This window comes from Lactuca sativa, chromosome 4, assembly GCF_002870075.4.
Source record: "Lactuca sativa cultivar Salinas chromosome 4, Lsat_Salinas_v11, whole genome shotgun sequence".
In the NCBI taxonomy this organism is placed as follows: Eukaryota; Viridiplantae; Streptophyta; class Magnoliopsida; order Asterales; family Asteraceae; genus Lactuca; species Lactuca sativa.
Window position 1 is genome coordinate 131,823,845 of NC_056626.2, and position 16,611 is coordinate 131,840,455.

Consider the following 16,611-nt stretch of genomic DNA (forward strand, 5'->3'; position numbering starts at 1 on the left):
TTGAATTTTCTTCATTATCTTCTTTGTAACACAAGGTTATCCAAGACATATCACATTCTAAATTTGGTTATTGTAAAATCATATTTTTTTAAGCTCCAAGTATGGTATTTTGTAAAAAAAAATATAAAAAACGACCTAACTTTGCACATTTATAACTTTCACATATAAACTTTCATTGTGTTATTTATCCATTGAATTATCACACACCTTAAATTTTGATATGGAAAAATGTAGGTCTATTTGACACTTTGAACATGAATTCATACATTTTAACTATGAAATCTAGACATTTGTCAGGGATATATCATTTTAACTAGAAATGTTAAATGTTTTATCTGAAAAACTCAACCCAAAACTCAACCAAAATGAGTTGGCGGGTTGGCGGGTTGAAAAACTCAACCCAAAACCATTTATTTCGTGTCGTGTTGCGGGTCGTGTCGAGAATTGTCAGCCCTAATAAAAAATGACGATATTGTGTTTGAAACAATTGATGATCAAGGAAATATTGGTTAAGGGGTTTCTATCATTTTACATGTATATTTAGGTAGGGATGGGTTTGAACTGAGATTTCACTTGAAATAGGGATCCTGAAATTAACTATGGTTTAGTGGCGACATTTTAGAACGACTCACTTACTTGAGAGGACTAGCTACCCCACATGTTGTCTAGTAAGACACCATACTAATACCTAGTATTTTAATGAGTAAGAGGATGTGTATGTTCATTACGATATACTACATTGAGCTTATTTTTTAATACATGTATGGAGTTTACAATACATTAAGACTGGATTTTGTCATTAATTTGTGAGTTAGGCTATGAGATTGACTTGGATTGGGAATAATTGCATACTTCTATATCGTTCCATATTCATGAAGATATTGTTATACTATGAACTTGTTGTCTTTCAAATGAATAAATTATAGTGACTTCATCACTCTTATAGGAAACTCTTTTACTGAAGTCTCACAATGATTTTAGGAGTTTGACCATGGGAATCAGATTGTTGAATTATAATTTCCGACTATAATGGTTGACTTCAAGATTAATTTACTAGGCATTATTTGCCTAACCTACTATTTCTATGTGTATTTAGACTAGTTGGAGTTCGGGAATGTTAGAAGGATTAGCCGAAGTTCTAAGAAGTTGTGTAATTGGTCAAGTATAATTTTACACGTCCTTGTAATGCTTTACTAAGTCCCTAAAAATGTGATGTTTGCATTTTGAGTTTGGTGGTCATCTGGTTGATACCAATGGTTATATATATATATATATATATATATATATATATATATATATATATATATATATATATATATATATATATATATATATATATATATATATATATATATATATATATATATATATATATATTGTGTTTTTGATATGTATTGTGTGCATATGTGGTTATTGTGGATCCATCATTTTAGTTATTTTAAGTAAGTAATTAATAAATATTATTAAATTAAAGATAACACAAAAATATCATCTAAATTCATTATAAGAGTATTAAAGTCAATTGAGACAGATTTAAAAAAGAAAAATTCGAGATTTACGGGACAATTAATGCTCTTGATTTAGAAAATCTGATTTTTTTTAAACTAATTCAATTTCAAAAGTAATTTGTAAGCATAAATTAGTTTTATTCTATAAGAATGATTTTTTGTTAGAATGATGTTCTGTGATTCTGTCAGAATGGTATTCTATTAGAATATCATTAAAGAATCAATTTTTTGAACCCCAGTTGAATAATAACAACATTCTTATATTGATTCATAGACATCCGAACTTAAACACAAGTTAATACATATTCTTACAGAATAACATCCTTATACATTTTATTATAATTACACATATTTTAATAGAATGTCATAAAAAATAAATTAATTTCTTACAAAATTGCATTCTTAAATATACAATTATTGAACAAATGCACTTGATCTTCTTCAATGTCCAAATAATCGAATTGATTTAAAGTATTCTTACGAAAATGGGATGTATTATCGTAAGAATATATAATTTTCCAACCCATTCTTCCAGTCATTCCTATCACAAATAAAACAAAAACTAAGAATGGTTAAAAGGATGTTACTTGCAATTCCTATCACTTAATATATACTAGAAGAATACATAGAATATGATAGAATATATAGAATACATTATGGCAGAATACATAGAATATGATAGAATATATAGAATACATTATGGCAGAATACATAGAATATATTCTGAGTGGTGTGGATCAACTCCACTACTCCAGTACATGCGTCAATTGCCAACTCCATGCCCATATTTGAGATTCGTTGCTCAAGACTCGTCAAATAGTAAGTTCCTACCGATTTCAAAAAATTCAATGGCGGAGGACTTGAGAAAAGCGGCGGAACTTCATGGGAATATGAGCATTCGTCAATATTCGTGGTGACGATGAGGATGGAGTCAGTCGTAGAGGGAGAAGGGTGAATCGGCAGTGACGAGAGGTTAATGTTGAGGAATGAAGATGTGTGTCGATGGTTTGTAGGGTTTTAAGTTGTATATCCCTAATTTAAAGGCTATTACATATAAATTTTTATTATTTACCATAATTAACTATAGCTAAGATTACTAACATACCCTTTTATGATTTTTTAATGATTTTAGTTTTCCTTAATTCTGATTGGTGCTTACATACATACAATAGTTGTTAGAAACGTTTGAACCTATCTCTCTCTCTCTCTCTCTCTCTCTATATATATATATATATATATATATATATATATATATATATATATATATATATATAGACAGACAGACAGAGAGAGAGAGAGACAAACATTGTAAGGTCACACCTTATGATATGATGAGTCAAACACTCTACACACTAGCTGTTAGAGTCAGCATCTACATCACCATCAGTTCCAGCATCTCAAGTCTATCAGCGTCAGTATGTAGTCATATTATCTTATGTAACCTTCGTATATTAGGTACATATACATATAAGTATAGAATAGATAGCAGATCCGATATCTTTGTTATGAAGATCGGTTCTTAGTATAGATTAGATACAATCCCTTCAATTAAGGGATATCCTTGTATAGATTAGTATATAATCAACATTAAGGTAAACCATAATGTTGTGAAGTCTTGGTAACCGTCTTTGTGACAACCCGTTTTCTTGGTGAAAAAAACTCATTTCTTGCTGAAGATAATTTGGTGAATCTTCTGTGTTATTTACTTTTCAATTTTTTATTTTCTTAGTAATTTTAATCTAATTTGTTATACTTGAAGTGTATCCGATCAACACAAACCTTCAATTGGTATTAGAGCAGGTTTTTGACACACTTAAGTAATCATGTCAGCTTCCAATAATCCCAAATCCTTTGGTCTCAGCAAGATTCCTCGTTTCGATGAGCACAACTTCGCCATGTATAAAACTAAGGCCATGGTTGTTCTTGAAACCATGGATTATGAGATGCTAAAATTATTGAAAAAGGTCCTCACATTCCAATGTATCAACCTATGGTTAATAATGCCCTCATTGGTCCTTTGAAGCAAAAGCCGGAGACGAGTTATGATGAAGATGACAAGAAACTGCTTAGTCATGATGTGAAAGCTAGGGTTGCGATAGAAAACTCTCATCCCTATCATGTGTATCATCTTGTACAGAAATTGTGAGTGAGATCAACAATCTTAATCGAAGATATGAGCACTTCTTTGCTCAATAAGGTGAAACACTAACCAAAAAGTTTAATAAATTTAACTGTTTGGTTAATGGTATGCACAGGCTGGGAGTTGTCAATAATTCTTCTCAATTAGTTTTGAAATTTCTATACTCTCTTGAAAAAAGTTGGGAACATCATGTTGATGTCCTTAAAAATAGTGAAAAGATCGATACCATGGATATAAACTCCCTTGTGGAAACCTGCGAAACTATGAAGAGACCAAAGCTCTTCGTAAAGATATCATGAAGGAATCAAGCAAGGAAAAATCTTTAGCTTTGGTTTCTCGAAAGGAAGCAATAAAGCACTTTAGCAACTCAAATTACTCAAATCAGGGTGAAGAGAGTGGTAAATATTAAAATATATCATTGATGAACTATTTGCCAGCGCTACACTTCTTGTCAAACGCTATGAAGAAAACAGATCAAATGGGGTTCGAAGAGCTCAACTTAAGGGAGGCAATTTAGTGAGAATATCCACTTCAGAAAAGAAAAACTCAGGTAACTATTTTAATTGTGGAAGTCTTGGCCATTTTGCTAGGGATCCCAAAGAGAAGAAAGAAGCTCAAATTTATGAGAATTATGAAGTGATGTACAAGATGCTGTTGGATCACATGAAGAAGGAGAACGTCTCTCTACCAAAAGCTTTCATTGAAAAACAAGAGGATCGTGAAGAATAGGTGGAAGAAGAGGAGACATCTGAAGATGAAGGACTAATTGTTAAAGGTCTTCTAGCTCTTACCAATGATTCCCTGATGTTAATATCAACATGTATGATGCTGACACCTCTCAAGATTTCCAAAGGTCGAGTCGGAATCTAGAACATAATTGGATCCTTGACAGTGGGTACTCTAGACACATGAATGGTTTTAAGTCCCTCTTAACAGATTTTTCACATAAGTATGGTCTAATGGTGGGTTTTAGTGACAATAGTGGAAGAGTTGTTATGGGTGTTGGAACATATGAGTGCAGGATGATTAAGATGAAGGATGTGTTTTATGTCAAGGGTCTAAAAGGCAATTTTATCTCCATCAGTCAGCTTTGTATCGTTGTTTATAAAGTTCTCTTTGATTTCCATGAAGGAAAGGTTTTTGACTCTATAAATAAAATTGTGCTTACTGCAATCAGGGACAACAACCATTATATGGTTTGATTTTACTTGTTTAGAAAATGTTACTCTATGTTTTTTATTTTATGCTTTACTACTTTAAAATTTCTGAACATAAGATGCTACAGCTTTTAGTTTATTTTGATTTTGTTCTTTAGTTTTTTTCTTTTAACGTAGATTTTGATGGGTTTTAGGCATAAGAACAATCCTATGTGCTCATACAAACCCTAATGCTTGGATCTAGGTTTCTCTATTGTACATGCTTTGAATCCAAGACTAATAAACTTAGATCTAACATATTATAAATTGAATTAGGGTTTATAGAATTACCTTTAATTGTTATATAGTAATAACAATCAATTCCTTGCTTGGATTGGCCTTAAAAGCTTAGTGCCTCAAGTGCTGCACCTCTAATGGAGTCACAAACACCTTATGCAACTTGGATGAAGAGGAGAAGAGAGGGGAGGCACCAAAAACGGCTGGAAACCCTAGAGAATCAGTTGTCCACGTTTTTGGAGCCTAACGGGTCCTTTATATACTTGTGTGGGCTGTTAGGGTTTCAGTCAAAACCCTAATGGACAGCTTAAACTCTAAGCAGCCCATGGAACCTTCTGGATAAGGCTATGGAAGAAAAATATGATGGGCTTCCATCATAATTTCGTTCACCCCTTGTTCCTTTAGTATTCCTTAGCCCAATAACTCAATTATCCAATAATTGCAGTCCAGTCCCCTAAGTTTAATTAATCTCTTTTAGCCACAAAATTAATTATTAATTAATTCTTGACTAATATTAATTAAACAATATGATTTCCCCTTTAATATATTATTCTCATAATATATTAATAAATCATATTTAAACCTTTCTCTCCTTAAATCATCCTACATATTGCTATGGTGAAGGCAACCCAAAAGGACCATGCTCATAATCGGGTCAAGTACATACCAAAATAGTTATGGACTTAGACACTAATCCAACAGTCTCCCACTTGGATAAGTCTAATAACTATTTTCCGTATGACTTCATAACCTGATCAGCAATCGTAGCTTTCAAAAGCCGCTGTCAACTCTGATCTTATCAGATAGCGTGTCCTCTAGATAAGGGATTATATATTCCTCCATTCTCAAGATATCGTATAGACATAAGACATGAATTTCAATCATTCTCTCTATACTGTTTCCCGACTTCCGATTTATGACGACTGACAACAGACTACAATTGAACAAATCAACTTAGTCCCGGCTTGGCCAAGCGCTTAGGTGTCATCATTAAATCATCGAGAGGCCCACAGATATCGCTTTTATCCTACTTTGGGTAAAAGGAATGGATAAACTTCGACTCATATGCTCGCTTGCATTTACTGATCAAATCACACACAACAATAAGTTTTATAACACCAAGTTACTGGTGTGTTTACTTATTATCAATGTGTAACCGACCAACAAATAACAACTCACACGTCTCGGTTTCAAGAATATACAATATTATCGTCTCACTAATCACTCGTGATAAATCCATGAAGTGATCCAAGTGAGCGTGGGTTTAATCCAATACTCTAACCTTATCAAAGCACTCATGAACTCTGTAGCAAACTTGTGCCATGTCTAAACACTTCAGACAATCTACAGACAGATTCATGACAGTCTTTATTCATACCTACTCCCAACGTATGACCGACTGTGGATGTTTGAATAACCTAGTTATTCTGGAAGTCAAAACATGCAAAATGAAACATAATAATAATACTTAATCCTATATGGCCCCAAACTTGTGAGAGTAAATAAAACCCTTCTATTTATCCACCATATTGATTACTCATTATTTATCATTTAATGTTTCGAATAATCAACTCATTACTTGAATTACAACAACAATTGTCCCATGCTCTAAGCATGCACACCTTGTTTCCTATGGTCCATGCTTTGTGAAATAGATCAATTGAAAACTTTTCCAATGATTCTCATTTCACAATTCCTCAATCCCCATTGTTAGTGTAAGAACACAAGGTTCTTTGCTACTATTAGAATATGCTAGATTCTAACATTTTACGCAACGATCCTTTGTAAAGTCATAGCACAAAAATCACGAAGACTTGGCTAATGAAATTACAAAGTACTTTCTTAGAAATTGTTACAAGACAATTCCATAGATGTGAAGTCTCACATTCAAAGTACATTCCTTTGAGCATCCTTCTTGCATAAAAGTTTCTAATCTAGGCATAGACTCTCAATATCCAACTCCCAATATGGAAACATTTCCACATTTGCCATATGACAACTCATTCTTAATAGAATCTTATCTATTCACAATAATGTCTATATGGTCCATCCAATACCATACTTCCAACTACTCACAAGCGACCAATCCTCAGCGAACTTTGGATCGTCCTTTGATAGTTGTTTAATTATTTTAGTCAAAACCAATTCTAGTCCTTTTTCCCTCTTAATGCGCTAGACATTTGGAAAATTTTAGAATGGTAAAATACTATAGCATTTACAATCGATACTATACCCGAAGCGTATGGGACACGATGCATAATGTCTTACATAAAGATATGATACTTTACCAATCTTTTGCCATAATATTTTAAGTGTCATGTTCTCACAATTCGAACTATGAAGAGGGATGCCGTAATCATAATCGAATTTTAAGAACACACAATGTATCCTTTGACTGAAAATATTAAAATTTCTTAATCTAAGCTTTAGATTTTGAAACGGAGTATAATATTCTCTCCCTTAATTATAGCAAAACAACTTTTCAACCCATGCAACTTTGCAAATGGAATCTTTGTTTTTCTATAATTAATATTGCTGACTTGCAATACTTGTCATAATAATCATACAAGCATAACACTTATGCTCCTACTATCATGATGATTATCATATAAGCATAACATTTATGCTCCCACTAGCTTTGGCATGTATTCAGAAAACAAATGAACTTCCAGAAAACAATGCCTATTGAATTTCTGAAATTCATATTTCTAATACCAGATGCTTCGATAAGCCTTTATCTAAGCTTCTTAAACTTATACACCTTTGGCTTAGATAGCTCATATGTGTGTTTAAATAATTTAGAACTTATGTTACTAAGTTCCAAATGTTCAACCTAATTGCCAAATCTCACAATTCGAACTATGGAAAGGGATGTCGTAACCATAATCGAATTTGAGAATACAATTTTCACAATTGCTATATTCTTAAGATCTCTCTTAGTGAAAGCATTTCCTCACAGTCATTTTCATGAAGGAGGGAATCTTATGACACTTAGATTTTATGGTGTAAGAGTTCCTATCCATGTGAATTTTCCAAAACCAAGGTTTGCGACAAATCTAACCTCATATGGACTGCACTATCTTAATCTTGATTTCTTGCCCTATGGTAACACGAGTGCCCACCATGTCTTCCAAGTAGTTTAGTAACTTGTCCTTACATATCAATGTACTTTCCATCGACTAAGGCTTTAGTATGCATTCAAATAAGAACTCATAGAACTCACATACACAATTAATTCAATTGGAATGGCACAGAAACAAAATAATGTCAGCACGATAGGTTGTAAACCTCAAGTCGTGTGCTAGTGATGATCGACAAGGTTTATTCTTGATTTGTTTTCAAAATTTTTTCAAAAACATTAAAACTCCCACTGACTCCTTGACATATTAGATTCTCTTGTCAAGAAACATTTCTTGACAAAGCAAATGTTCAAGAGTTAGTGTAGTTCTTATCAAGACAAAACACTTCACATAATTGGTCCTAGTTGGTCTTTGTCTTATCCAAGACAACACAACTTACCAATTTCAAATGTGCAAGAATAAGGAAACCTTTTCTAAATTCCACATTTGATGAGTGTTATAAACCTACTTAAAACTTGTCACAATCTTGACTCTAAGACTTGATATTGGAACGAAGTATGATTGACTTCTTGATTTAACCATTTCTACAATTCTCGATTCCTCTCCTTAGACATGCAATTGCACTAAGACTCACTTAGAGGATCAATTGAGACATGGTTCTTAATCATTAAGACTTATCATAAAACACAATAAAAGGTACTCTCCCTTCTTCTTAGAAAAGAGAAACTTTTATCTTTCTGCCTACTTGATTCTTCTTTATTCGTTCTACCATTCATTGAAACTCTTTCAATCAACTCAGAATTACACTTAATCTTATAAGTATAATCATATTTACTAAACTTTAGTAAATCATGACGAATATCTTTGTCACTCTTGTGGTGGACTTGATCAACGCACAACCTTGTGTACTTGATCTCCTTGTCCTTTAATTGACACTTTGCCAAAGAATTAGTCTAAGTTTCCCAAATATGAAAGTTTTTCATTCATCATACAAACCACATTGCATGATTCCAAGTTTCTGTCCAATTGAAACTTGGGCGATGAGAAACTCTCCCTATTCTGTAAACTTTTGACATTTCCACAAATAACATAATTAAGAATCAAATCCATTTTGCTAATAATAGAAGTACACAAACATCAATTTTCCATATATTTCATTGCAAGGATAAACAAATAAGATAAAAACCAAAATTTATTTTATTCATAAAAACAGCGGAAAACATGTCCTTACAATGCAAAATTCAAATGAAAAACTATGTAATCATATACTCCTAACAAATCTATCATAACTTCCTAAGCTCAAAGTCTGATCTTCGAATTCATGCGACCGAAATCCATTTCTTCGTGATCAGACTCATCTTGCTCTTCCATCAAACTTCCTCTCTTTTCTCTAATCCTGCAAAACATGCAAATGTAATCTTATCACATTATGAATAAAAAATAGGAATTTAAATGGGGTTAGATAGTGGATTTTATACCTGAAGTAGAGTCATACTTATCGACTCTCCCATCTCTTAGATTCTTCAGGTCCTTCGGGCAGCTTCGTATCCATTTCCCCTTTCCTTGGCAGCAGGAACAGGTGGATTCTCCTAGATTGTCCACGGAAGCATGGTTGGTTGAATTATCAGACAAATATGCTTCATTACTTCGCCAAATCATTTCTGATTCAGCAGCAATAAGCATGTAAGTCAAGTCAATGAGGGTTGCATCAAGCTTCATCATATAATACTCTCTTACGAACTCATCATATGATTCAGGGAGTGACTGAAGAATTCAGTCCACAACCAACTTATTTGAGATAGACGCACCCAACATAATCAACCTATCAATGTGCCATTTCATCCCTAGGATGTGAGCACACACGGGTTTACCATCTTGATGTTCCATTGCCAATAAGGATTCGGTGATCTTGAACTTTTCAAATCTTCGATCATCTGGGTTAGGGAGAACAACGGGAGGAAGAGGAGGAAGTGAAATCAAGCTAGTCCACATTGATCTCTCACTTTGAATCAAGCTTTCACTTTCATTAGGAACACTTTTTCCTTGGGATTCGGGAATACCACGGTTAGAGTCAGACATCTACAAAACGGGAGAAAATTCAAGTTAAGTTGATTGAGTCCTTAATAAAACACCCAAATGAGTTATTAAGGCTAGGATCCAACACAATATTCTACAACCTAGAAAAGAGATGCCGTAATCTAGTTGCAAAATATTTGAAGGTAGGTAAATGACGATTTACCAATTTCCACCATGAAAAACGAAAAGGAAGATTAGGTTTTAAATGAATTGAAACTCCTAGATCTTTTGAGATTCATTGAACTTTTCAATGACATGTTTAATCTCGATTATGCCCTACTATTTGTGACTGGGATGCCGAGGATCACAAACAAGGTGTGAATAACCATACGAATCACGTGGTGCACCCAATGCTACTATCACCTAATCAATGTGCCGGTTAGCCACACACGCTCCATTGATCTATGATAAGCTTCGAGCCACCCTTTGCCACCAATTTCATCCCCAAATTAGTGTGTCGGTTAACCACACACGCTCCACTAACGTTTGACAAGGGTACGAAGTGTAATTCTATGGATTAGCATACAATTTCACATTTTCCCTAAAGTAACTATGATTTGGGAATTTGAGAAGCATTTAGTTACTTTGTACTTCATTATACTTATAATGGAAGGTTTCTGTCCTATCCTACCCGTTCGGCTAACGACCCTCCACTAGTCAAGAGTGCGGTGGGTAAGAGTAGATACCCATTCAATCGCCATTTTATAGGCAATTTCCTTAAACACCCCTTATAGACCAGCTTCGTGAATGAGGCCTACTAACGGTAAGACTGACTGTTTACTCATACATATATAATATTAGACTTTTAATGTTATATATAGTATAGGGTGTATTTTACACTTTTAAAATACTAGGTGGTTTAATTTAGTAAAATTATACTTTTAATGTAAACCAAAACTTTATGGGTTTATTAAATCACTTTTAATTATACACTTTAACTAATTAATAAAACCATAAGGGCATGATTTGAACTTTTCAAAATACTAGGGTTTTAGAATTTAACATTTCAAAATTAAACCTTTTAATCAAAAATTTAAATTCCAAAACTTGAGGACAAGTTTTGAAACTTTTCAAAACATAAGGGATCAAATAACAAATAATTCAAATTAAACAATTAATTTCATAATTATCTATATTTGACCTAATCTTATTTTAGTCACTAGATAATTACCAAATAATTTGAAATAATCCATATTTATCATATAAACCAATATTTAAAAGATTTGAAATTATCTATTGTATTTGGCAAGGATAATCACTAATTTAAGATAAAAATCAGATTTTTAACTTCAAAAAACGAATTAGGCATTAAAACCAAGTCAAAACAACAGCTAAATCCCGAAATACCCTCTGCCTGACGCATAGACTCGCCGAGTCAGACCTGGACTCGCCGAGTAGGGCCAACTCGCCGAGTCCAGATACTGACTCGCCGAGTTGAGTCGGGCAGAGGCCAAAATACGATTTTTCAGTAAATAAAACAATTAAGCATCACATACAACTGAAACCAATCAAGGCTCTGATACCACTGATGGGTTTTAGGCATAAGAACAATCCTATGTGCTCATACAAACCCTAATGCTTGGATCTAGGTTTCTCTATTGTACATACTTTGAATCCAAGACTAATAAACTTAGATCTAACATATTATAAATGGAATTAGGGTTTATAGAATTACCTTTAATGGTTATATAGTAATAACAATCAATTCCTTGCTTGGATTGGCCTTAAAAGCTTAGTGCCTCAAGTGTTGCACCTCTAATGGAGTCACAAACACCTTATGCAACTTGGATGAAGAGGAGAAGAGAGGGGAGGCACCAAAAATGGCTGGAAACCCTAGAGAATCAGTTGTCCACGTTTTTGGAGCCTAAGGGGTCCTTTATATACTTGTGTGGGCTGCTAGGGTTTCAGTCAAAACCCTAATGGACAGCTTAAACTCTAAGCAGCCCATGGAACCTTCTGGATAAGGCTATGGACGAAAAATATGATGGGCTTCCATCATAATTTCGTTCACCCCTTGTTCCTTTAGTATTCCTTAGCCCAATAACTCAATTATCCAATAATTGCAGTCCAGTCCCCTAAGTTTAATTAATCTCTTTTAGCCACAAAATTAATTATCAATTAATTCTTGACTAATATTAATTAAACAATATGATTTCTCCTTTAATATATTATTCTCATAATATATTAATAAATCATATTTAAACCTTTCTCTCCTTAAATCATCCTACATATTGCTATGGTGAAGGCAACCCAAAAGGACCATGCTCATAATCGGGTCAAGTACATACCAAAATAGTTATGGACTTAGACACTAATCCAACAGATTTTACCACAGAAGTATACATTGTACATTAGTCTACTAACTTTTGTCAATGCATGTTCTTCTCTATCTATAGTGACCTTATCTGATTTGTTCCTTTAATAAGAATCAGTGTGTCATTCCTTGAATGCAACACCTTCCTAGTGGGTCTACTTAAAGCTGGCTCTGCATCTTTTCTTCAGAGCCAACAACTCTCTCCTTGATGTTTATGCTCACACTGATTGACTAGTTGTATCATGTTAATAAGACCAGATAGAGGCAAACTATGCCAAAATGTGTTCTTCTGGACACATATCTCTTCCGCCTTGAACAACCTATCACTGTTGAAATGGGATGAGGTGAAGTTAGATAGCATAGACCATCTATTTTCATAGATGCTCTAATTGCAACACCAAATCCCCTAATAGATCTAGAGGCATCTTCAATAAGACAGTGATCCCACTTTGTCTTCCTTCAAGGATCACAACGAGTGGAACCTTTGAATTTTGTCTTGGTGACTCTCATAACTCAAGGGTTACAAAGATTGGATCCTCTTAACTTGTTGGTTACAAATACTAGTTCGTATCCTTCTCTTGTTCTTGGTGAACATGAAGCTTGGAATGAATTTGCAAAACCGCAACGATTAAAGGCTTTCTCTCTCTTTGTTTACTATGAATTGTGTTTTTGTTTGATGTGATTGATCTTGTTTGCTCTCTTTTATAGACAATATCAAGGGGTAGATATCCTGGAAAATAGAAGTTGATTTATGGTCATTCAATTCAAAAGATTTGATGGATCGAGTCTTTATCATGCTTCTGAAAAAGCTACAAAAATATCGCTTTTAGAATATTTTCTTGTTTGACTAACTCTTTTGTTTGTATACTATTATTTTGTACCATTTTTTATGGATTTGACGGTTGTAATTCATGAGCCAAGTATGTAACTATTGACAAAGTGTCGTCCCTAGAAGCATCTTGTTGTATGTGCCTAACTCTCTCTAAGTATCTCATCAACGAGACCATCTGCTGAGAACATTGAGTCACCCCCTCACGTTGATTGTCTAGCATCGTCTAAAGTTTATAAGAGAGATTGCCTGGTCCAAGTGTAAAAAATTGATAGAAAGGCTTGTGTGTTTATTCTTAGTTAATTACCTTACCTGACTCTGTCCCTTAAAGCATGTTTTCCATATGCATCAAGTCCCATGTTCTGCTGAAACATAACTCAATGGCTTACCCTAATTGCATAGTGATCAGCATAAGAGTTACTTGTTTGGCCTTAAATGACAAAGGGTTATTCATATTCCTGACCTCCTTGTAACAACGTAAATTTTCAAATAATTTTTCGTTTTTAAAACATAATTTCATTCCTAACAAAATCCATTGTATCACATATCATCTCAATAACAACCCCAGAATCTCAAGTACATAAGTCCTCATCAGTGTGTACAGATCATGTCGGCGCCTTCCCGCGATCCTCGCTAGTACCTGAAACACGTATCACATAACACGGTAAGCATAAATGCTTAGTGAGTTCCCCAAAATACCACATACAACACATACGCCACTCGAGGCTACAGTACGACCCTCCGGTCGATGTGTCTCAACGGGACCCTCCAGTCCCGTAGCTTGTTGGACCCTCTGGTCGTGTCATAGCTCGTTGGACCGTTCAGTCCGGTCTGTATCGTTGGACCCTTCGGTCTGGTCTATATCGTTGGACCCTCCGATCCGGTCTATACAACATATAGCATAGATATATCAAAATGCACATAATCTCATACATACACATAACACACAAGACCCTCCAGTCTACACATAGATACCACTCTAGGTAAAGTATAGTGAGAAGACTCACCTTGGGTAACTCGGATAATCTCGCACACGAATATACCGATCTAGCCCCCGCCTAATCACATAACAATATCCTCAAATAAATAATGGCTCTCAAAGGCTAGATTAAATCCCTTCCTACAATCCCACAGAAGGGTAAAATACCATTTTACCCTTCCTTGACCCAAAAGTCCACATGTTGACCAAAGCCCAACGAAATTCAACAGCAAGAAGTACGCGGGGCGTACCAACTCGTGTACGCGGGGCGTACTCCGGCTAACCAGAATCGGGGAACTCAACCCCCTACGCGGCGCGTACTGGGATTACGCCCAGCGTAAGTCCCAGTTTCATATTTCCTTCATTTTTAGTCTGAATCCATTAAGACCTAGGCTCATATTCCAGATTTAAGCTCTCTAATGCCACTTAAGCCATCAAGTTGACACCTTTAAGCCTTTGCATGGCTGTAAAGGTCACCATTCACTTCAAACATATAACGTCTTTCCCCATTAAGCCTTAAACTCATGCATGACTTAATCTAAACGTCCAAGATTGGATTTTTATGAGCCCACAACACATATTACTCTGAAATAGGGAAAATCTAAGCTTGTGGAGACCATTTGCTCATAAAGTCTCCACCTTGGGACCAAAAACCCTAAAAATTGGTCCATGAAGCACAAATCATAAATGACAAGGAAAGATCTGAGCTTTTTACCTCCAAGAGAAGCTCCTCCCTCTGTAGAACTCAGATCCAAGCTTGTACTCCAACTTCTAGCCTCCACAAGAACCTCCTCTTCTTCTTCACTAGCACACAAAGGCACTTTCTAGCTCAAGAACACTCACACACTAGCTTTAGAATGATAATGTTGCTCTCCTAGGGTTTCTCTCTGAGGAATGGTGGCTGGGGACAAGACTATATCATTCCTTTTATAGTCCACAAGCCACAATTAGGGTTTGCATCTGGGCCCGCTACGCCCAGCATAACCCTAGGTACGCCCAGCGTAACTGGGCGAGTCTGCGTCCAAACTAAGCGCATGAGTACGCGCAGCGTACTCCTCAGTACGCCGAGCGTACTCAATTGCCATACATTTTACTTTAGGGGCTAAACTTGACAACTTGATAAAGAAAAGGGTTTAAGAGATGCGCCTGAATTTCGGAATGTTACAATTCTCCCCCCCCTCTTTTAAATTAGATTTCTCCCTCGAAATCGCTCCTCCACATACCGATCGAATCCGATAACGAATTGGCACCAACGATAGGATCTCATGCCACACAGCTTCCATCATCTCTGGACACCTGGATCCCAACAGGGATTCCCAATCCTGGAGGAAAACCAACCCTTCAGATTTTCTCCAGACATAATCCACCAATCGGCTACCGATCCCTCATACCAAACATAACAACAATCTGAATCTCGACCCAAGAAACGGAAGGGTTCACGTCCCACCAGGGCTCATCCACAGAACTGCTATCGGAACCCAACTGAACAAAGAATTCCCAACTCTCTTCCCTCAAACCCAAAAGAATAATCGTGCTCGCTCTGAAGTGTCCTCGGACATCTAAAAAAAGCATAATCCTTAGCTCCATTCCTCATATCCCTTTTTAACACTAAGTATCAGGTCTGATCTCGACCCAACAGTTGAACCTCCAGGGTCATCCGTTGCATTATCCCAACCGCCTCCAAGGTTTCCTTCTTACTATAAACACATCGGCCCGATGTGACACACAATTAACGAAGTTTGCTTAACCCTAAGAGAATGCTACCTTCCCAACTGAAGATCGACTCAACCCCGACCCCCGTCGTCTGTTACTCATAGTTCCATGCAACTTGTGGTACTTCCCGTATCCGAGTACTGACCCACACAGGTCTAAGACATCAGATGAAAAACAATACCCCTCAACATGGAACCCATCTCAGAATCTAGAATCTCATCTCGCCAATCCAACGCACCACCAGAGCCAAACTCAAACTCGAGAGTTTGGTTCGGCCCAGAATTGGAACCACTCGTCCCAACGAAGCACTCAACTCAGAACTCATTTCCCGCAACTCATGCGTATCTCACTTATCCCATCCCTTCGGGTTGCGATGTCCACACCTCACTCAGAATATAATGATTCCCGATCATTGAGGAGACCCCGGTCTTGCCCCTGGTCCGACCACCAGGCTCCCAAAAAACTCATAGATTAGGGCTACTCAAGCCTAAAACTCTTCTGCATCATGCTCTGATGTGACAACCCAAAGTTTATTCCGT